The 23122-nt window shown below is 41.5% G+C and overlaps 1 long non-coding RNA gene across 1 annotated transcript in view; it reads left to right on the top strand.

The window, feature by feature from the left end:
• Positions 1 to 2550: 2550 nt before the first annotated feature.
• LOC142481473 (uncharacterized) overlaps positions 2551 to 23122 on the top strand; it is a 28880-nt gene continuing 8308 nt past the window's right edge. Inside the window, exon 1 of the long non-coding RNA XR_012795796.1 lies at positions 2551 to 2684. This is a non-coding gene — a long non-coding RNA (uncharacterized LOC142481473). The remainder of the gene's footprint in view (positions 2685 to 23122) is intronic.

Raw genomic sequence — 23122 nt, forward strand, 5'->3', positions numbered from 1 at the left:
TTTCCTATTGGGGCCTCGTGCGCATGCGTGATGCTTTAATGGCCGCTGCCGCTTCTCTGCCACTCCACTGCACATGCGCGACCTCCTGCTGAAGCGCGACCTCTTGCGCCAATACTAATATGGCCGCCGCGACAGCTCTGCGCATGCGCGAGAACCTGGACATGGCGGCGCCCTGCGGAGGGAGTCGCCGGCAAGCCCGTCGCCTTCCCGCAACACCACCCATAGCCGCGGAGGTAAGGGGGGAGAAGGGAGGACCGGAGGGGACCAGAGTACACATGCATTATAACATCTGTACCATATGTATTTAATTTATGATACCTTAACTTACACGTTAGTTGCAGTGTGGAAAAATGGCATTTAACAGCTTAAACAGCAAGTCCGAAATTAGCCGGAGCAGAGAGTCCAATGGCCACATTGGGCCCTGCCGCCTGCGGGTCATAAGTAAGTTGGAGATCTGTGCTGTATTCTATATTTAAGGTGGACTTGAGATTTGGATTTGACAACTAAAGGCATTTTAGATTAACCTTATCACAAGGGTTTTATAACTATTTAATCTAGTGTATGGATTTATATATTTAGTTTAAATTACATGTGCATCTGCTACACATGCAGCTTTTCAAACGGTTTGAACAATTTAGAGATGGTTGGGCCAGTTAAGAACATGACTTAAGGTCATGTACTTAGGTCTGATAATACACAACTTTGTTATCATGCCCAGAAGTAGTTGAAGATGAGCATGACATTTCTCTTTGATCCTCGGACAGATTTGGCTAAATCATTAGTAACAGGGTGCTCTATTTAACACTTGGAATAGCAGAAGACTCCTCTTACGGATCGCAACTGCATGCTCTCTTGGGCTGCATCCATACTCCGCGCGACGCGAACCAAAGGCCATACCTCTATGAGGAAAGCCATAGAGCGTGCGATGAAGCGTGACCGCACGTGCGATGATGAGCGACTCTCGAGCAGAATTTTTTTTTGTGTTTGTCGCGTGACAGCCAGGTCACGTACCCGGGTTCAGCTAATGAGGATGAACCACTCATGTGAAGTCACGGCAACGCCTCCGTCACTATGGATCATAGGCCACAGATCACGTGGCCGACAGGCGCATGAGCATGCATGCCTACTATATCCGCGTTCTTATGCTAGTGATGACATGGTCGTAGGGAGGCCCCTGATAACACAAACAGAAGTGGAGGGTGCTGCACCCACTTCTGTCATGGTCGTATTCACTACTCTGCGATATCTACCCTAGACAACGGGCACTTGCAGCACTTCATAGCCTGTACATCATTGGGCACATGGTATGCTGGTCCCTCATAATGTTCATGGGACATCCAAAGGGTGTATACTACATTATATAAATCTCACCACTTTAAAGGTTCCAAACAATGTAGAGAAACTAACCTTCAAAGCTACACTATAGAAAGCTACACTGTTGCAGTGTCTGTTGCCCTGTATACAGATGAATAGGCAGCACCATTCTAAGCAGTGTGAGCAGTAATTGTTAAGAATTCAGTATGGAAGTTTGTATTGTTTCACATAGTTGCGTGCTGATGTAACAGAATTTGTTGAATTGCAGTTTGCATACTTAAAATCCTGAAAGATATAATCAGAACTTAGTTCACAATTTAGAAGCAGTGAGGCGTGGAGACTGTTGAAAACAATTACAGTAAGGTGGTAATTAGATTCTCCCTTAACTATTCATCGAATTCCACTGATATCATGTTGTTTTATAACCCCATATAGAAATGATTTAAAATCAAATATTACAAAAAAATATTCTATTATGTTTCTTTTGAAACAATAATATGTGGATTAAATAAATAAAGCATATAAAACAAATGTTATTAGCTATATACAGTATGGCATTTACTGTGCAGTAAAAAGGATGCAGTTTCACAATGGTTGTGCTACAGCGATGCATGAGTCTTGTTAATTGTTCTGCCAGTATAAATAGTATTCAATCGAAGAATGTGTTTTTACCAAGTGATTAATTCAGTCAACTCTACATCAACCTTATTATTTTATCACAGCAGTTCCTGGTGACTTGTTTGTGTAAAAGTGGATTATATTTGTTTTCTCGCCACCTTGTTTCTTATGTGTAGCCCTGCAAATTGGACATGTGGCTATAGGTGAATATAGTATTTAGGTCACACAGGCCTTTTATTTTTCCAAAAAGTCGCCAAATTGCCAGCTGGTACGGAAATCACAGTATATTTCTATATTATTGCAAATTGCAACTTATTGTATATTTTTATTATTTACTTGGAAATTGGCAAATAATTGGAACAGTATTTTTGTTACATTATTTACTGTTGCATACTTATTGTTATAAAATCCACTAACCCTTTCTGGAATTAATGATTTTTGTTACAGGCATGATCTGTCATAGCATGCACCCCACCAACCACAGAAAAGGTTGTCAGCAAATGCTCTGTCCTTAATGTATTCCATCACTGGTCATTTTAATTTGCTTCCCAGGGTAGCAGTTACTGCCCTCCTGTCACGCATCTATTAATACTGGATTTTTTCTTTTCAGAGCATCAAAGTTAGTTGGCTGCCTCCTCCATCAGGAACACAAAATGGATTTATAACAGGCTACAAAATTCGTCACAGAAAGACTACCCGGAGGGGTGAACTAGAAACACTGGAGCCAAACAACCTCTGGTACTTGTTCACAGGTCAGTGTTCACAGGACTGAGTCCTGCAAGTACTGTGTGACTTTTGATGAATGTACAGTAAAGCATTGGCAAATAAATGTATTACAAGGTGACATTTAGTGGGCTCTACAATGTCTGTTTGTTGCATCTTTAATTTCCTCTCTCAAACCCTGTAAACTATTTATTCTAAACATTATACTTAAGTAATAATCCCCTCAGAACAGGGCATTATTGGCCAGTAATGCCCTGTTCTGAGGGGATTATTACTATTATAGGCTAAATGTAGGCTTATTTTTAATTTTTTTTAAATTGTTCATAAAAAATATACATTTTTGTAGTCATATTGATTTTTATCAGCATGATTGTCTGCATTCTTATGCTTTTACTGCAAGTTTATTAAAAGGAAATTGTACATACAGTACACACAGCCCCCTCTATACATGCACACACACACACACACACACACAAACACACACACACAAACACACACACACACTCTGCAGCCCCCTCTATACACACAAACACACTCTGCAGTCCCCCCTACACATTGTGCTGTCCCCCTCCTCTACACCCACAAAACACACTTTAGCCCTCCTCCACCCTCTACACTCACAAAACACACACAGCAGCCCCCCTCTACACCCACAAACACACAAAGACAGAAACGTGCTGCAGACACACACACCAAAACACACTCTGCATCCCTCCTCCACCATCTACACCCACTGACACACACACATTGAAGCCCCCTCTACACCCACAAAACACACACCAACAAAACAGACTGCTGCCCCCTCTACATCCAACAAATACACACCAGCAGCCCCCCTCTACACCCACTGCAGCCCCCCTGTAAACCCACACACTGCAGACACACACACACACAAAACACTCTTCACCTCTCCTCCACCCACAAAACACACAGCCCCCCTCTACACCCACAAAACACATAATGCAGAGACACACAAACCAAAAAAACAGACTCTGCAACCTCTAGATACGCAAAAACCCACAATAAACACCAATACCCACCTCCTCAATCCCCACATGATTAATACCAGAGGCCATGGTGGTCCTCATGGTGTCCCCGCGGGTGTCTGTGTGCCCTTGGGTGGTACCTGTGGTACCTGTGTGATTTTGGGGGTCCTCGGGTGGTCATCTCAGGTGTCTGGGGGCCCTCGGGTGGTCCCTGCTAGTGTCTGGGAGCCCTCAGGTTGTCGCTGTGGGTGTCTGGGGGCCTGCGGGTGTCTTAGGGGCATTGGATGGTCTCCGCAGGTGTCCGGGGGTCCTCAGGTGGTCACCTTGGGTGTCTGTAGGCCCTGGGGTGGTCCCCACGAGTGTCTGGGAGCCCTCGGGTGGTCCCTGCGAGTGTGCAGGAGCCCTCAGGTTGTCCCTGTGGGTGTCTGGGGGTCATCAGGTGGTCCCCATGGGTCCCCGCTGGATTTTGAAATACATTGAAATAAATACACCCCCTCCCACCCAGACATATAGTACTGTAATGGGCAAAATAACTTTTATCCAGATATGGATAATAGATCGTTTGTGCATTATAAAATCAAACATTAGTCAGCCAGCATAAATAAAGTAAATACAACTTTCTACTTACCCCTGCCATCATGAAGGGTGTCCTCATCAGCATACCCCAGGTCCATGTCCTCCATTGCCAGAAAGAATACAAGAAAAAATACAATCTAATGGCCCCTAACCCCTTTATCACCTTTGCAGTTAATAACCGCTATAGTAATTAAGGGGTTAACCCACCCTCCCCCACTACCCACCAAGGAGGCCTAACCACCCACCCTGGGCCCACTATACACACCCTATACCCATTGATAGGCATAGTGGTACATCATACCCATATAATATGGGCATGATAAGCCACTATAGCAGTCAATGTCACCCTAATAAAAAAAGCATGAAGGCAAAAATACACAATGATAAAAGATATACACAAGCACCTAAACACCTCAATTCAAGAAATAAAAGCACTAGCCAACCAATAAAATAAATAAATAAAAGCACTAGCCAACCAATTAAATAAATAAAAGCATTAGCCAACCAATCAATTTAATAAATAAAAGCGCTAGCCAACAAAACAATTAATGAATTTAAACCAGTAGCCAACAAAACAAATAATTAATTTAAAACGCTAACCAATCCTAAAATGTACTAAAAACAAGCCATCCAAATTCTAAACAATTGAATCTAAACAATACAATCAATTCAAAACAAGCATTTGCCCAAAGATTCATTGACTGTCACTGTATTTATCTTGTACTGGGGCACAGATTAATAAATTATCAGTCAATGGGCAATCACAAACATAAAATTAAATAAATACAATGTTTTTGTGGTTCTTGTATGCAATACATTTCTCATTGCAATCATATTTTAACCTTACCTCCACTTTTCATACCAATGTCAATTTTATCAAAGCAATAAATGTGAAGTATGCTAATTGCTCATTTAAAATCAAGAGCACATTTTTCACATTATATAATACATATATATATGTTTTAATAATAAATCTGTATTGACTTATTATTTCTCTTAAACTTCTAGTAGTACATTCAACATAATTCTCCCACATGGGCAAGTTACAATATATATACATTACATAAAGGTATGTAGATAAATAAATGATACAATTGATAATTACTGGTTTTTACCTATGAAATGAATACAAGTTTTAGTATCTGTATTTTGAACAGTGCGATTGTCTATAATTTCCCCACAGAGGCCCAGATCTGCAAAATGTGCTAAGATGTAGCACTCCTCGGCTCCCATTCATACAGTATGAAAAAAAATAAGGGTTACTGAAAAATAGTAACGGACATTATTTTTCCAACGCTTAAAGCAGCAATGCTACATTCCCCCTTTTTTCTTCCTCTTCTTTTAATATATAAAGCATGTGAAAATGTATAATTGTACATTATTACCAAAGCTGGCAATTGTTAGGGGCTCCTGTTATGATTGTGAAAAATCCTCATTGTGTGCCTAACAAAATGGCCACCTTCAAACTTTGTGGTGAAGCCAGTGAAATGCTGCAGCTCATATGTAACATTATATTGATAAGTGTAACGCATTATACAGTAGTTACAGCTTTCAGAGTAATAGACAGTCTGCTGTTTGGATCACAGCAACAGATCTTTTTGTGATACTTTGTGCCAAAGTGCAGAGCTCATAAAGGTGTGTGTGTGTTATAGACTGTTTCAAAAGAGGAGTTGGATTTGACTTAACCAGAGAATAATCAGTACATTAAAAAAAGCATTTAAAATGGCAGTAGGAGTTAAAAAATAATGCAGACTGTATTATCTGGTACTACAGAACTGATTTATTTAAAAAAACATATAGGATGTTTCATGTTTTGCTGCTTTAAATTAAAATTATTATCTTAGTGATTTTACTTATTATGCAAAAACAACATAAGTAGTGTATCCCATGAGCATTTTGTTAATGTTAACTTAGCACTACCCTGCATTAGCTTCATGTAATGTGACGTTAATTCATGTTTTACCTAAAGTTTGGCTCCCTCCTGAGCCTGAAATCTAAGTTTTGAGAGGCAGAGAACTGCTTCCTTGCAAGTGCTTTATATACCTCGCCAAACACACCGTAATACAACATGTGGAGAGAAATCTGTGCACAAAAAGGAACACACCTGAGATACCTGGGATGTATGCTAATTTCAATATGCTGAGTATATTTCAATTTCTTAAATTAGCATCTACTGTATCTCAGGTGTGGTCTTTTTTGTGCTCCATGTGTTATATAAAGGTGTGTGTTAGGGATTTGTATATACCTGTATAGCACTTTGGAATTTAACCAAAAAGAGTTGCACTCTCTCCCCACCTTTAGGTGTGACCTAAATAATGTCAGGTTGAATTCCTTTGTTAGCCGGAACGGCCTTTAGTGAATATGTGATGCACGGGGGATGCTCCTTATCATTACTACTAACAACTGGAAAAATTTAACCATAAATTATTTCAAAGAGTAGAACATTGTTAGCAGTAGGTTATTCTCTTTATTGGATAGACATTATGAATAACCTGATGTTAATTTAGGTTAAATAGCCTCATGGAGCCTAGTACATCTGCTCCTGTGTATTCATTTGTTGGTCATAACCCTTGATTGAGTGAAACAATGTGGTACGAGACTATTTCCTTTAGTATAGATTTGTGTTGTAGCATTGTTTTTTTTTTTTTTTTAGAATAATAGAATTAATACATTTAGTATCTAAAAAGTAGGTGGGAAACCCTTTTGTCAAAGCCAGAAGTTTATTTTTTTCCTCTGAACCATATATAATAATTTTTTTAAAGTTGTTTTTTATAATAGCATCTTTGTATAAATGTATTTATTAATGCATTAGCTTGTTTCATACTCATTAGATACATATATCTGATAACCTTTTTATCCTTAACATTTATATATGATTTATACATTCAAGTAAAAGGTTTAGCTATACAATCCATTATGTCCACTAATTTAGCTCATTTGTATATTGTTTTATTGACAAAATATATAGTTTGTCTCTGAATAATCAATTTCCTTATAGAATACTCTACTATCGAAAGTACAGTATATTGATGATGTACTTTTATTGTGGAAGGGGAGTTAGAGGACTTAAAAGAGTTTAATCAATGTCCTAATGATAATTTGAGAGGTTTAACATTCTCTATTGAATTTAATTAAGATTGTTTCAATATTTAGAATAGCTAATAAGATTTATAAAGAAGAGGGATAATTGCGATACTAGTTTATATAGGAAACCTATTACTCAAATCACATTCCTCCATTATCTTTACACCCGCCCTAGCCATATAAAAACAAATACACCTTGTGGACAGATTTTAAGGATAAAAAGCTTATATGATATACCTAATGAGCATGAAACATACACTATTGCATATATATATATACACATATATCTATATATATACACATATGTCTATATATACACATATATATGTATATATATATACCTATGTATGTATGTATGTATATACATTCATACATACATAGATATATATATACATACATACATACATATATAGATATATATATATATATATATATATATATATATATATATATATATATATATATGTATATGTGTATATGTGTATGTATGTATATACATACATACATACATACATACATATATATATATATATATATATATATATATATATATATATATATATATATATATATATATATATATATATATATATATATATGCAATTTATGGTGCTCACAATAACATTACTCCGTGTTGGAGCTATGCGCTTTTCTATTATCAATAAACAATCAATTTCTAATCTGAATGCTGAAACACTCAGTCCACTAGGGGTTTCTAGAACCCAGTTCAATGTATTGTAATTAAAAGCTGGACAATAAAAAATCCGCAAGTAGGTCTTTCTAGGTTTAGTACTTTATTTCAATTCTACCAGAAGTACAGAGATAACAGCAGAATGCAAAGCCTATAACAAATACATGTATGAAAACAATCAAGCCTATACGCTATTCATTATTATGTGATTTACATCATATTAGATATGCATATACAATAGGCCAAAACCCCTAATCAATATTAATATTTTCAGTGGTTATTAGAGGTTAGTCCTGGTACTTTCGCTGAAAGATGTATGTTTCCTGTTCCCAAATAATTGGTCTGTTATGGTGTTTTGCCTCCCTCATTATTCGATACCTTGATTCACCATCCTCCCATCTCTTACTTACCAGCCTTATCCACTTAAGTTCATCAACATAAACTGCGAAAGAGGCCAACAGAATTAGAATATTTAAATCATAGTTAGCGTGTTAGCTCTTTACCAAGCATTAACTTTATAATATTTTCTATCTCAACTCCCTCTTCTAAGCATGATCACAAATGTATACAGAATAGTAGCATAGATATATCTATATGTAAGGCTGCGTCTCCGCTAGCGCTGAGCGGGCGGCGCTTGGCGAGGTGACTTGCATACATATATATATACATATTGTGACAAACGGCTCACTCCGGGGCTCCGCCGTCCGTCCGGGACTGTTAGAACACGTTCTTTTAGGGTAAGTTAAATGACGAGGCGTCACGTGCTGTTCCTTTAAACAGGGTATTCCTGGTTTATTCAGTCCCAGGCACTGAGATTGCCACAGTGCATACAATAGAATCACAAGCAAAACAAAAAGCTGCTCACCTGAGTGATAACTTAACTTAAATATTCCCTAACTCAGGGTTGAAGTGGCTTTTCCACTTCCACCAACAAAATAAGTAACTTCACAGTCTTTGACAAAAGAACAGAAGGTTTTAACCTGTTTGGGGAGAGGCCTTTCCTCTCTCTGCTTTCAGCAGCCTTCCTGCCTCCAGGCTCTTGGGGAGAGGGAAGAGGAACCAGGAAATAGGTCTTAAGTACCTGATTTCCAGGCAGCAGACAAACTCTGGTCTGGATCGCTCATCCCTCAGTTCCAGCACTTGCCAAACTGTGGGATGGAGTGCATGTATATGAGGCTGCACTTGTTCAGCCTAAACAGGACAGAAACTGTTCAGTATCCTGGGAGCCCTATATATGGAATTTATTACCATCCCCTGGTTTCTGTCACATATCCTCCCCCCCAGCTCAGACCCTGAGGGATGAGCGACCATGGATATTAGGGAGTGCATCCTTGACAACCCGTCGGCGTTGCCATGTTTGTGCCCTGACCTGTGTTCCACAGAAAATGTATAGGGTTGTAGACTTAGGAACCACCTGGTCACTCTAGCATTCTTCTCCCTGTTTTGACACATCCAGGTAAGGGGTGCATGATCTGTGACCAACCGGAATTTTCTCCCCAACAGATAGTATTTGAGTGTCTCTACAGCCCACTTTATTGCGAGACACTCTTTCTCGACTATGGAGTAATTTTTCTCCTGGGGATTTAGTTTCCTACTTAAATAAAGGATGGGGTGCGCCTCACCTTGAGACTCCTGGGAGAGTACCGCCCCCAGCCCTACCTCAGATGCGTCGGTTTGGACTACGAACTCTTTGGAGAAGTCAGGTGTGATCAACACTGGTTGGGCACAGAGAGCTTCTTTTAGGCTTCTAAAGGCCTGTTCGGTTTCGGGGGACCACTTTACCATTAGCGGTCCTCTTGCTTTTGTGAGGTCGGTTAGTGGGGTTGCCTTAGTTGCAAAATTGGGAATAAACCTTCTATAGTAGCCAATTAATCCCAAAAAGGTCCTTACTTGTTTTTTTGTAACTGGCCTTGGCCAATTTTGTATCGCCTCTGGGTTTGAGTAAACCTCTGCCAATAGAATACCCCAGATACTTGGCCTCCTCCAGACCAATAGTGCATTTAGCTGGGTTAGCTGTTAGTCCAGCAGACCGAACTGCGTCAAGCACAGCTTGGACCTTTGGAAGGTGGGATTGCCAATCTTCACTATGGATTACCACGTCATCCAGGTAGGCGGCAGCGTACCGAGCATGTGGTTTTAAAATTTTGTCCATCATTCTTTGGAATATGGCGGGGGCTCCATGTAAGCCAAAAGGCAGCACCTTATACTGAAAGAGGCCGTCTGGGGTTGAGAAGGCTGTCTTTTCTTTTGCCCTTTCTGTGAGGGGAACCTGCCAGTACCCTTTTGTTGGGTCTAGGGTTGTGAGATATCGGGCTTTGCCCAGTCTCTCTACAAGTTCATCCACCCTGGGCATAGGATAAGTATCAAATTTTGACACCGCGTTTAGTTTCCGGTAGTCATTACAAAACCTTGTTGTACCGTCTGGCTTTGGGACTAAAACTATAGGGCTGTTCCACCCACTTTGGGATTCCTCAATTACGCCTAGTTGTAGCATTTTTTTAACCTCTAAACTTATAGCCTCTCTTTTTGCCTCTGGGATTCGGTACGGTTTAAGGTTCACTCGGACCCCTGGTTCAGAGACTAGGTCATGTTCGATTACGCTAGTTCTACCTGGCTGTGTAGAGAAGACTTCTTTGTTTCTTCTCACTAAATTCTGGACCTCTCGTTTCTGATGAACGGACAGGGTTTCAGCTATGCTAACCTCTGGGTCAGTTTCTTGATTCTCTGACGGACCTGGGGGTACTAGGGTTAACAAGACCTCTCTATGTTTCCAGGGCTTAAGTAGGTCTATATGGTAAATTTGCTCAGGTTTCCTCCTACCTGGCTGTCTTACCCTATAATTTACTTCTCCCACTCTTTCCAAGACCTCATATGGCCCATGCCACTTAGCAAGGAATTTACTCTCTACGGTGGGAACCAGAACTAGTACCCTATCACCTGGAAAAAAAATTCTGACCCTAGCACCCTTATTATACGTATTCCTCTGTGCTTCTTGAGCTTTTTCCATGTGTTCCCTCACTATAGGTAGGACTGCAGCAATGCGGTCCTGCATCTGGGCAACATGCTCTATTACACTTCTGTAAGGGGTAACCTCGTGTTCCAAGTCTCTTTGGCTATATCCAGTAAGCCCCTTGGGTGTCGGCCATACAATAGTTCAAACGGGGAGAAGCCTGTGGATGATTGGGGAACTTCCCTAATGGCAAATAACAGGTATGGTAACAAACAATCCCAGTTTTTTCCATCCTTATCGACCGCCCGGCGTAACATGCTCTTTAAGGTTTTATTGAACCGCTCCACTAAACCATCTGTTTGTGGATGATAGACTGAGGTTCTGAGATGCTTGATTTTTAGGAGTTTACATAACTCTTTTGTTACTTGGGACATAAATGGTGTTCCCTGGTCAGATAAGATCTCTTTAGGAATTCCGACCCGGGAAAACAGAACTACTAACTCTTTTGCTATGTTTTTAGCAGAGGTGCTACGTAGGGGAACTGCCTCTGGATATCGGGTGGCATAATCTAATATTACCAATATATGCTTATGTCCCCTAGCAGACTTTATTAGGGGTCCTACTAGATCCATAGCAATCCGGTCAAATAGTACATCTATTATGGGAAGGGGTACCAATGGGCTACGGTACGCTTTGAACGGGGCGGTGATCTGACATTCTGGGCATGAGGAGCAATAATTCGTAATTTCTGCCAGAACCCCAGGCCAATAGAAGCTTCTGAGAACCTTTTCTTTTGTCTTTTCCACCCCTAGGTGCCCCCCAATGGGTGACTATGTGCGAGGTGTAATACTACATTACGGAATGTCCGTGGTACCAACAATTGTTTAGTTGTAACTGATTTCCTTTTATCAACCCGATATACTAGGTCATTCTCTACCTCGAAGTAGGGGTAGGCAAGTGACCTATCTGGTTGCCCAGGATTACTATTCTGGTCCCGTATATTCCCCCTTGCTACCGCTAATGTGGGGTCTTCCCACTGGGCCTGTTCAACATCTTGATTTGGGGTATTCCCTACCAAGGTAGTCATGGGGAAGGGAATTTTACAGCCCTCCTCCTTTTCCCCCTTCTTATTTAGGGCCCTCGTCAACCTCTATTTCTGAAAAAGGAAAAGGATTTGTTTCTTCTGTTACTTCGTTATGGTCCGCTATTGAACTCTGGGCGCTATTCTGAGAGGAGGACCACATTTTTAGAAAATGGGGAAAGTCGGTCCCTACTGCTGCGACACACTTTATTCGAGCAAATACCCAGTATGTACCTGGCAGATACCTGGAATGCGCCGCTCCTCACCTCTGACAAGCCCCGTTGCGTTTGCCTTCCCAGCCATGGTTCATGCCTGGCTGACGGGCGGCTGATCTGTTAAATGATAATGATTAGGATTTAATAGGCTGCAATGCTTCGCGTGTCTACCAGATGGCATAAATTCATGAATTGTAATGCAGTATATATATATATACTGTGCAGTATTGCAGCCAGCGGGAATAAAATGCTTCAATCCCTGCCTGGAAAATAACGCAATGCACTCGGGCAGAAAACAGTCACAAACCTCAATACACCCGAGTATACCCGAATACGTGGGACTAGCCGAGCTCGAATAAAGTGTGTCGCCAGTGTATTAACACATCATGTGCCAGTTTGGGTACAATACCAACTTTGAAATCTAAAGAACCAAACTCTGTTTCAAAAAAACATCAACAGTGGAATATTCATGATTATCCCCATGTATACAACAAATTGCCACTCTTTGTGAACTGTTTACCTGTTTCTTCTTAATGGGCAACAGGTATTCGGACACTAGTGTGACCATGCTCCCAGAGTCAAGGAGTGCCCGAACCCTCTTACCATTAACCTTTACATATGCCCACAGATGGTTATTCAAGGGGTCCTTTGGGCTAGGGCCCATACATTGGGACCACAGCGAATAAGGTTCAACGCTGTTGCATTGCATGGGTTCAGCATTTAGTGGGCAGACTTTCGCGGTGTGGCCCCTCTCATAACAATTTACACATTTAGGTACATAGTCTGTGTCCTACTTAGAGCCTTTTTTCGGCTCCCCATGTTGGCTGTTGCCCTTAGTGTGCGAGCCACTGTTACTGGTGCTGTGTGAAGGCGGTCGTCGCTCTTCAGCCCCCCTTAACCCTGGTACCCTTTTACCATCTCTGGAAGAGTCCTGGAACCTTGGGTAATGGGGTTGCTCCACGACTATGGGTTGCGGGTGCTCTTCTGCTGCATTGTACCTTTCTACGAGGGCCACCAGCTCGTCTGCATTATGGGGGTCACTCTGACTGACCCAACGGCGTAGGGCAGAGGGAAGTTTCCTCAAGAACTGGTCCATGACCAAGCATTCCACGATGTGGCTTGCTGAGTTGATCTCGGGTTGTAGCCACTTCCGAGCGAGGTGGATGAGGTCATACATCTGGCTTCGGGTGGCTTTATCCGATGTGAAGGACCATGCGTGGAATCTTTGGGCACAAACAGCCGTGGTTACGCCGAGGCGGGCGAGGATCTCGAACTTCAATTTTGCATAGACGTTAGCTTCGGCTGGCTCTAGATCAAAGTAAGCCTTCTGGGATTCGCCGCTTAGGAAGGGTGCGATTAGACTGGCCCACTCAGCTTCTGGCCATCCCTCTCTCTGTGCCGTGCGTTCAAACGTGAGAAGATAGGTTTCCACATCATCCGAGGGCCCCATCTTCTGAAAGTAGTGGCTTGCCCTGGTCATTTTCGGGACTGGGGCTGCCTCTGCCAGTGGAAGGTTACTGATAGTCCCCCTCAGGATCTCGAGTTTCTGCTGTAAGCCCTGGGCGAACCGTTGTTGCTCCTCTCTCAGCAAGCGGTTTGTCTCTTGCTGGTTTGCATTCGCGATTTGCAGAGTTGCAGTCGCCTCCTGCTGGGCTATTAACAGCTGGTGATGGGTTGCATTCGTCTGTTGCTGGTTTGCATTTGCCTCTTGCAGGGCTGCATTCGTCTGTTGCTGGTTTGCATTCGCCTCTTGCAGGGCTGCATTCGTCTGTTGCTGATTTGCATTAGTCTCTTGCTGGTTTGCATTAGTCTTTTGCTGGGCTATTAACAGCTGTTGCTGGGTTTCATTCGCGTCTTACGGGAAAGCGACATTGTGTACCAGCGCACTCACCACGTCTTCCATCTTGTTTGGAGAGGAGAAAAGAGAAAAAAAAACTCCTCTTTTTTTTTTTTTTTAAAGTTCTTGAACCCGCAGACCTTTTAATGTTCTGCCCGCATTCTCCACCATATGTGACAAACGGCTCACTCCGGGGCTCCGCCGTCCGTCCGGGACTGTTAGAACACGGTCTTTTAGGGTAAGTTACTGCACCGACACACTTTATTCGAGCAAATACCCAGTATGTACCTGGCAGATACCTGGAATGCGCCGCTCCTCACCTCTGACAAGCCCCGTTGCGTTTGCCTTCCCAGCCTGGGTTCATGCCTGGCTGACGGGCGGCTGATCTGTTAAATGATAATGATTAGGATTTAATAGGCTGCAATGCTTCGCGTGTCTACCAGATGGCATAAATTCATGAATTGTAATGCAGTATATATATATATATATACTGTGCAGTATTGCAGCCAGCGGGAATAAAATGCTTCAATCCCTGCCTGGAAAATACCTCAATGCACTCGGGCAGAAAACAGTCACAAACCTCAATACACCCGGGTATACCCGAATTCGTGGGACTAGCCGAGCTCGAATAAAGTGTGTCGCCAGTGTAAATGACGAGGCGTCACGTGCTGTTCCTTTAAACAGGGTATTCCTGGTTTATTCAGTCCCAGGCACTGAGACTGCCACAGTGCATACAATAAAATCACAAGCAAAACAAAAAGCTGCTCACCTGAGTGATAACTTAACTTAAATATTCCCTAACTCAGGGTTGAAGTGGCTTTTCCACTTCCACCAACAAAATAAGTAACTTCACAGTTTTTGTCAAAAGAACAGAAGGTTTTAACCTGTTTGGGGAGAGGGATGCTTTCAGCAGCCTTCCTGCCTCCAGGCTCTTGGGGAGAGGGAAGAGGAATCAGGAAATAGGTCTTAAGTACCTGATTTCTAATTAGCATGACAGGTGACAGAAATCAGGCAGCAGACAAACTCTGGTCTGGATCGCTCATCCCTCAGTTCTAGCACTTGCCAAACTGTGGGATGGAGTGCATGTATATGAGGCTGCACTTGTTCAGCCTAAACAGGACAGAAACTGTTCAGTATCCTGGGAGCTCTATATATGGAATTTATTACCATCCCCTGGTTTCTGTCACATTTTATATATATATATCCACATCGGGGGAAGGACCAGCACAGATAACATTCCAAGAGACACTGTTTTCAAGTTATCCTTGCTTCATTCATTGTAACATCGCCAGAAGAAGAGATCAGTGTATCTCGAAAGCTCGCACAAATAAAAGCATTTTGTTAGCCACAGAACGGTATCATCTATTTATTTTTTGATTATTGAAGCTCGGCTAACACGGTACTGATACCTCTACATGTATATATATATATATACATATATATACACACACACACACACACACACACACACACACACACACATACATATATATATATATATATATATATATATATATATATATATATATATGATGAAACACACAGAAATATCGCTCAACACTAAAATCAATAGTGTCCAAATCAACTGTCAATAAGTCATTTATTAGTTGAACTCAACAGTGGTGCTAAAGGTTGAAATAATATAGAAACAACAGAGAGAAAAGCAACCTTGTAAGAAGCACACGGATATAAATTAAAGTGTAACAAAAATAGAGTTTATTAAGGTGAGTTAAAACAGGGGATAAAGTTTAAAAGAAGAGGGGGGCTCAACTCTGCCAGACAATGTGGACCTGGAGGCAAGGGTCTAAACATAGATCCAAAACATGACATGCACAGGACACAGGGGGCTCTGTATGAGCACACCTGTATAGTAATAAACCCTCACTGGAAAGTTGTATCCACTTAAAAATGATCAGCATATAAGCATGTGCAATGGTTGCATAGACTGGATACAATGATATTGTTGTTAGCAAAGTGAGATATACGTCACCACTCAGTGTAGGGGTGTCACAGGCAAAAAGGTAGGTCAGAACTCCATGTCAGATGGAAAGAGGTAGGGGCCCCCCTCAGCAAGACTCCCACTCCAAGTGTTTTCCAAGTGGGAGTCTTGCTGAGGGGGGGCCTACCTCTTGTTTTAACTCACCTTAATAAACTCAATTTTTGTTACACTTTAATTTATGTCCGTGTGCTTCTTATAAGGTTGCTTTTCTCTCTGTTGCATATATATATATATATATATATATATATATATATATATATATATATATATATATATATATATATGTGTGTGTGTGTGTGAACAAAGCGCCCGATCCTAGTGTAATATGAAAAATACACTTTTACACTTTTAATAAAGTAGGTAGGTCCAACAAATTTAAACTAACAAACGACTGTAAAATAAAAGCATGTAATGAGTATACTCATTCGCCAACTGCATGATGAATCTGCTCCGCTTGCACACCACTCCTCTCCTCCGTGAAGTCCCAGCTCCTCTGAGCCACCGTCCAGCAGGGGTCCAGAGACTGCACAACCTCTCCCGATGTGACCCGGATGTCAACCACTCTCACAGCAGCAACCGGATGGGAGGAAATGGAGCTGCAATCCCACAGAGGCAAAAGTGGGCTTAGGTATTATACTATGTGTAAAAGTGTTCGTGGAGTCCCAGCAGATGTGCGATAGAGCATGAACAAAGTCAAAATAGCTCACACTATCTTCCCAACGCGTTTCATCACACTCACGGTGATTTCATCAGGGGATATATGACGGAAGTACGTCATAGCTATTTATATGTGTGTGTATCAACCAACCCCCTTCCTGGCTGATTGATGATGGTAAAACACCTGAATGTAAAAGACTGATAAAACATAATAAAACATAATACATTGGCCAAAAAAGTGAATCACATGAATAGCAGTAGTTATACACATCAATTATAAAATTGAGACAGATGTATATCAATAAATAAAAATATTTACATAATATATATATCTGTACATAAAAATGGGTTAATTGATATCTCTTCAATGACACCAAATGAATGCACTCATTCCTGTCTGTAAGATATTTAGGATTATATACATATATGAACTATTAAGAATCAACATTGCATCTAGAGATCTCCATGGTAATTACTGTATATATAATAATGGATAGCTGACATTCATGTCTGTATTTGGTGTAGTAAACATCAAGATCATCACTAAAATATATATTTTTTAAAACAATTGTCAATATGGGTAATTAGTGTTTTATCTCCAACCCATGCACAAATTGAGAGCATGCATATGCTAACTCATTACAGACAGGAATGAGTGCATTCATTTGGTGTCATTGAAGAGATATCAATTAACCCATTTTTATGTACAGATATATATATTCTGGAAATATTTTATTTATTGATATACATCTGTCTCAATTTTATAATTGATGTGTATAACTACTGCTATTCATGTGATTCACTTTTTTGGCCAATGTATTATGTTTTATTATGTTTTATCAGTCTATTACATTCAGGTGTTTTACCATCATCAATCAGCCAGGAAGGGGGTTGGTTGATACACACACATACTGTATAAATAGCTATGACGTACGTCCGTCATATATCCCCTGATGAAATCACCGTGAGTGTGATGAAACGCGTTGGGAAGATAGTGTGAGCTATTTTGACTTTGTTCATGCTCTATCGCACATCTGCTGGGACTCCACGAACGCTTTTACACATAGTATAATACCTATGCCCACTTTTGCCTCTGTGGGATCGCAGCACCATTTTCTCCCATCCGGTTGCTGCTGTGAGAGTGGTTGACTTCCGGGTCACATCGGGAGAGGTTGTGCAGTCTCTGGACCCCTGCTGGATGGTGGCTCAGAGGAGCTGGGACTTCACGGAGGAGAGGTGTGGTGTGCAAGCGGAGCAGATTCATCATGCAGTTGGCGAATGAGTATACTCATTACATGCTATTATTTTACAGTCGTTTGTGAGTTTAAATTTGTTGGACCTGCCTATTTTATTAAAAGTGTATTTTTCATATTACACTAGGATCGGGCGCTTTCTTTTTTTGTTGTTCACAGAATACTGGGAGTTCGTTGGTTCCTTGCAGAGAGCAGCCTGATCCGGTTCCATGGACCATCAATCATTTTCTTAATCTACAGGACTATTTTTGAATTGGTTTTGAACATGGTTTTTTATTGATTTTTATCATTTTTTGGTAGTGTTAATTGGTACAACATATATAATTATATATCTGTTTTTTGTATTCAGTCAATAGCTCACACTATTTAGTTATAATATTTTTAATTAGACAAATTGTGTGCTTAGATTGATTTATTAATATACCGTTCTGTATATTTTATCACTGCAAACATCAGAGTAGCTATTAGATCCACTGGCATTTAAGTGTTAAAACACATACACCTGCGGCGCAGTCTTCTTTTTGTGTCTCTCTCTCTCTCTCTCTCTCTCTCTCTCTCTCTCTCTCTCTCATGCAAATATACTGTATGCTCATTTGCATGTCTTAGGCAGGTCTGCAACCCCGTCTTTCACCATTATCACACAGCACTTCCACTGCAGCAAGGGATTCTGGGAAATGACATGCAAATGAGCACACACTGCCACTTTTTGCTTCAAAAACCATTTTATACATGGTTCCCTATAGGCTTAAGCTTGCTGCATGTTCACAGCTTTAAGCACAGGCAGGGTTAAGATGCATAGCCAGAAAACCCACCCACAGACAGCTGTTTCGACCTTAATGGGTCTCATCAGTGTGGGGTTGGTTAACTGGCTATGCAATGAAGCGAAAGGATGGGGTTTACCATACTGAGTTAAGTTATGGTGAGTAAAAAAAGTGACAAAACCCCTCCACAGCAAAGCATATAGCAAATGCAAATATACTGTATGCTCATTTGCATGTCTTAGGCAGGTCTGCAACCCCGCCTTTCACCATTATCACCCAGCACACAGCACTTCCACTGCAGCAAGGGATTCTGGGAAATGACATGCAAATGAGCACACAGTGCCACTTTTTGCTTCAGCTATGCATCTTAACCCTGGCTGTACTCAAAGCTGTGACCATGCAGCAAGCTTAAGCCTATAGGGAACCATGTATAAATGGTTTTTGAAGCAAAAAGAAGCACTGTGTGCTCATTTGCATGTCATTTCCCAGAATCCCTTGCAGTATATTTGCATTTGCTATATGCTTTGCTGTGGAGAGTTTTTGTCACTTTTTATACAAATACCATAACATATCTCAGTATATATATATATATATATATATATATATATATAAATATATATATATATATATATATGTCCCCGCTCACGCGCGTATGCGCGGGCACAGAAGCTCACTGGCGCTCAGCGCTTAGGTAAACAAATTTTTTAAACTTTCTAGTGTGCTCAGCTTCCCCTGCAGTTTCCCCCCCCAAACCCCCTACCCCGCGAGCGCTTGCGAAAATTTTAAGGACACCGGCGTTCATGCTTGAAGAGCTCCCCAAGCATGAGCAAGGCTCCGCGCCAGCGGGGACAAAGCGTAAGATATACTACATTATGTGGTAAGTTAACTCTCTCTTATACACACTCACATCCTGTTGATGGCAGTGGCCCCTCAGTACCTATTCAGCGAAGGTCATCTCCACGAGAATAATAGTATTTATTTGTATTAGATTGCTACCTGCACCATTTTAGTTGGTTACATATTAAATCTTATGTTTAACCAGAGGCAGGTCTTGAGTGCATTATAAGGGATCTTTTGAACTTTATATAGTGAGATAATTAATTGTATCCCTTATAAGACCCCTTTGACCTTCACCACAATATACAGTAAGGGTAGAGCAGGTATTTCTCTTTTCTCAATTATTGGAGTCATTTATCAGCCAAGAAGCACATTGATTAAATTAATTCTATAAAATATATTGTGTTTTCTGTCATAAATATATTATCCTTACATATTTGTTAGAATTCATCTATATATTACTGTTCTATTATTGGAATTCAATGTTAGGGCAGAGGTATAAATCAGGAGAGACATACAGTATACTGTACTCAAGAACTTTAAGTGAAAGGGACAGTCAAATTAATTGAAACACTGCTAATTGATAAAGTGCAGTCAGAAGAGCTGACCATATGACTCTGTAGAAATAATTATTTTAATTTGCAGTTGAAAATGCATTGAAGATGCTATAATTAACAAATGTTGAAATACATGCTAGCATATACAGTCATGTGAAAAAGAAAGTACACCCACTTTGAATTTCATGGTTTTACATATCAGGACATACTGTAATAACAATCATCTGTTCCTTAGCAGGTCTTACAATTAGGTAAATACAACCTCAGATGAACAACAACACATGCCATATTACACCGTGTCATTATTTATTTAGCAAAAATAAAGCCAAAATGGAGAAGCTGTGTGTGAAAAACTAAGTACACCCTTACTGCTTCCATAGGAATTAAGATGCTAGTAGCAGACAGGTGCTGCAAGTCAAATGCCCTTGATTAATTGATCATCAGCAAGGGTGACCACCTCTATTAAAGCCAAAGCTTTAGCAGTTTGCTGGTCTGGAGCATTCAGGTGTGTGTTAACACAATGACAAGGAGGAAAGACATCAGCAATGATCTTAGAGAAGCAATTGTTGCTGCCCATCAATCTGGGAAGGGTTATAAGGCCATTTCCAAACAATTTAAAGTCCATCATTCTACAGTGAGAACGATTATTCAAAAGTGGAAAACATTCAAGACAGTTGCCAATCTTCCCAGGAGTGAACGTCCCAGCAAATTCACCCCAAGGTCAGACCGTGCAATGCTCAGAGAAATTGCAAAAAACGAAGAGTTACATCTCAGACTCTACAGGCCTCAGTTAGCTTGTTAAATGTTAAAGTTCATGACAGTATAACTAGAAAAAGACTGAACAAGTATGGTTTGTTTGGAAGGTTTGCCAGGAGAAAGCCTCTTCTCTCTAAAAAGAACATGGCAGCACTGCTTAGGTTTGCAAAGTTGCATATGAACAAACCACAAGACTTCTGGAACAATGCCCTTTGGACAGACGAGACCAAATTGGAGATGTTTGGCCATAATGCACAGCGCCACGTTTGGCTAAAACCAAAAACAGCATATCAGCACAAACACCTCATACCAACTGTCAAGCACGGTGGTGGAGGGGTGATGATTTGGGCTTGTTTTGAAGCCACATGACCTGGGAACCTTGCAGTCATTGAGTCGACCATGAACTCCTCTGTATACCAAAGTATTCTAGAGTCAAATGTGAGGCCATCTTTCCAACAGCTAAAGCTTGGCCGAAATTGGGTCATGCAACAGGACAATGATCCCAAGCACACCAGCAAATCTACAACTGAATGGCTGAAAAAGAAAAGAATCAAGGTGTTGCAATGGCCCAGTCAAAGTACAGACCTCACCCCTATTGACATGCTGTGGCGGGACCTTAAGAGAGCTGTGCATAAACAAATGCCCGCAAACCTCAATGAACTGAAGCAACGTTGTAAAGAAGAGTGGGCCAAAATTCCTCCACAATGATGTGAGAGACTGATAAAGTCATACAGAAAATGATTACTTCAAGTTCTTGCTGCTAAAGTTCAAGCTATTGAATCATAAGGTGTACTTGGTTTGTCACACATGGCTTCTCCATTTTGGCTTTATTTTTGTTAAATAAATCATGACACGGTGTAATATGTCATGTGTTGTTGTTCATCTAAGGTTGTATTTACCTAATTTCAAGACCTGCTAAGGAACAGATGATTGTTATTATGTCCTGATATGTAAAACCATGGAATTCAAAGAGGGTGTACTTTCTTTTTCACATGACTATATACACAGCTCAACTCCGTTATAGCACAATCCGCTATAACGCGGATCCGCTTATAACGCGGTTTGAACGTGGACCCCGAATTAAAAAAAAGGGGGGGGGGGGTTTGCACACACACTGCACACACTCACTGCACACTGCACACACTCACAGCACACTACATACACTCACAGCACACTACATACACTCACAGCACACTGCATATACACACTGCACACACTCACAGCACACTCACAGCACACTTCAAACACAGCACACACAGCACACACAGCACACACAGCACACACTCACAGCCTCCCCCCCACCTTTGGTGTCACAGCCCCCCCACCCCCTACCTGGTGTCAGCTGCTGGGGTATTATGGGGCTGCTGGCGGGGATCGGTGCAAGGCTAGTGGGGGAACAGTGCGAGGCTGGGGGATTGGTGCGAGGCTGGGGGGTGGTCGATGCGGGGATCGGTGCGAGGCTGGGGGGGGATCGGTGCGAGGCTGGCGGGGGATTGGTGCGAGGCTGGGGGATTGGTGCGAGGCTTTAAGAGGGATCGGTGCGAGGCTGGGGGTTTGGTGTGGGGATCGGTGGTTGGATGGTGCAGAGCTGCTGAGGGTGTGCGGGTAATGCTGGGAGAATTACAGTGGCTGCTAGGGGACATGTAGGGCTTCCGGCACCTAACGCCACCTCTTCCCCCCCTCCTCCCTCCTCCCGAATGGGCGCATGGTGGCCATTTAAAAAAAATTAGCGCAACCCCGGTTACAGCGCGGTCGGATTGGGTGGCCCCCGAGGACCGCACTATAATGGGGTTGAGCGGTATATATATTGGACCAATATCTTAATCTCAATGAGATAGAGAAAGTTAGCTGTAATTGTAGCCAAGTTGTATTTACACTGTTTTAGGGGTTGGCTGAAGAGAGTAGCTTATACTGTATTGCCCCAGGTGTACCAGTACTCAGAAGAGATCCTAGATATACACATATAGGCTGTGCTGGTTGCTAAAGTTGAACGTAAAGTGCAGGGGTGGCTGTAATATACAGTACATGCCTATTTTACACTCCATAATAATTTTTTAAAAAAGGTCTTAGCCCTGCCCTGAGTGCCTAGAAACGCTGCCTCATTTCCGCCAACACTAGTTCCCACCCCGAAGCCAGACGTCTGACTTCACTCGCAGTCAACGTCTGTGACTGAGACGCCAGACGCTACCGTGGCAGGAACCGGAAGGTGGAGAAACAACAGAGATCA

Source organism: Ascaphus truei, unplaced genomic scaffold (assembly GCF_040206685.1).
Source record: "Ascaphus truei isolate aAscTru1 unplaced genomic scaffold, aAscTru1.hap1 HAP1_SCAFFOLD_2692, whole genome shotgun sequence".
Taxonomy (NCBI): Eukaryota; Metazoa; Chordata; class Amphibia; order Anura; family Ascaphidae; genus Ascaphus; species Ascaphus truei.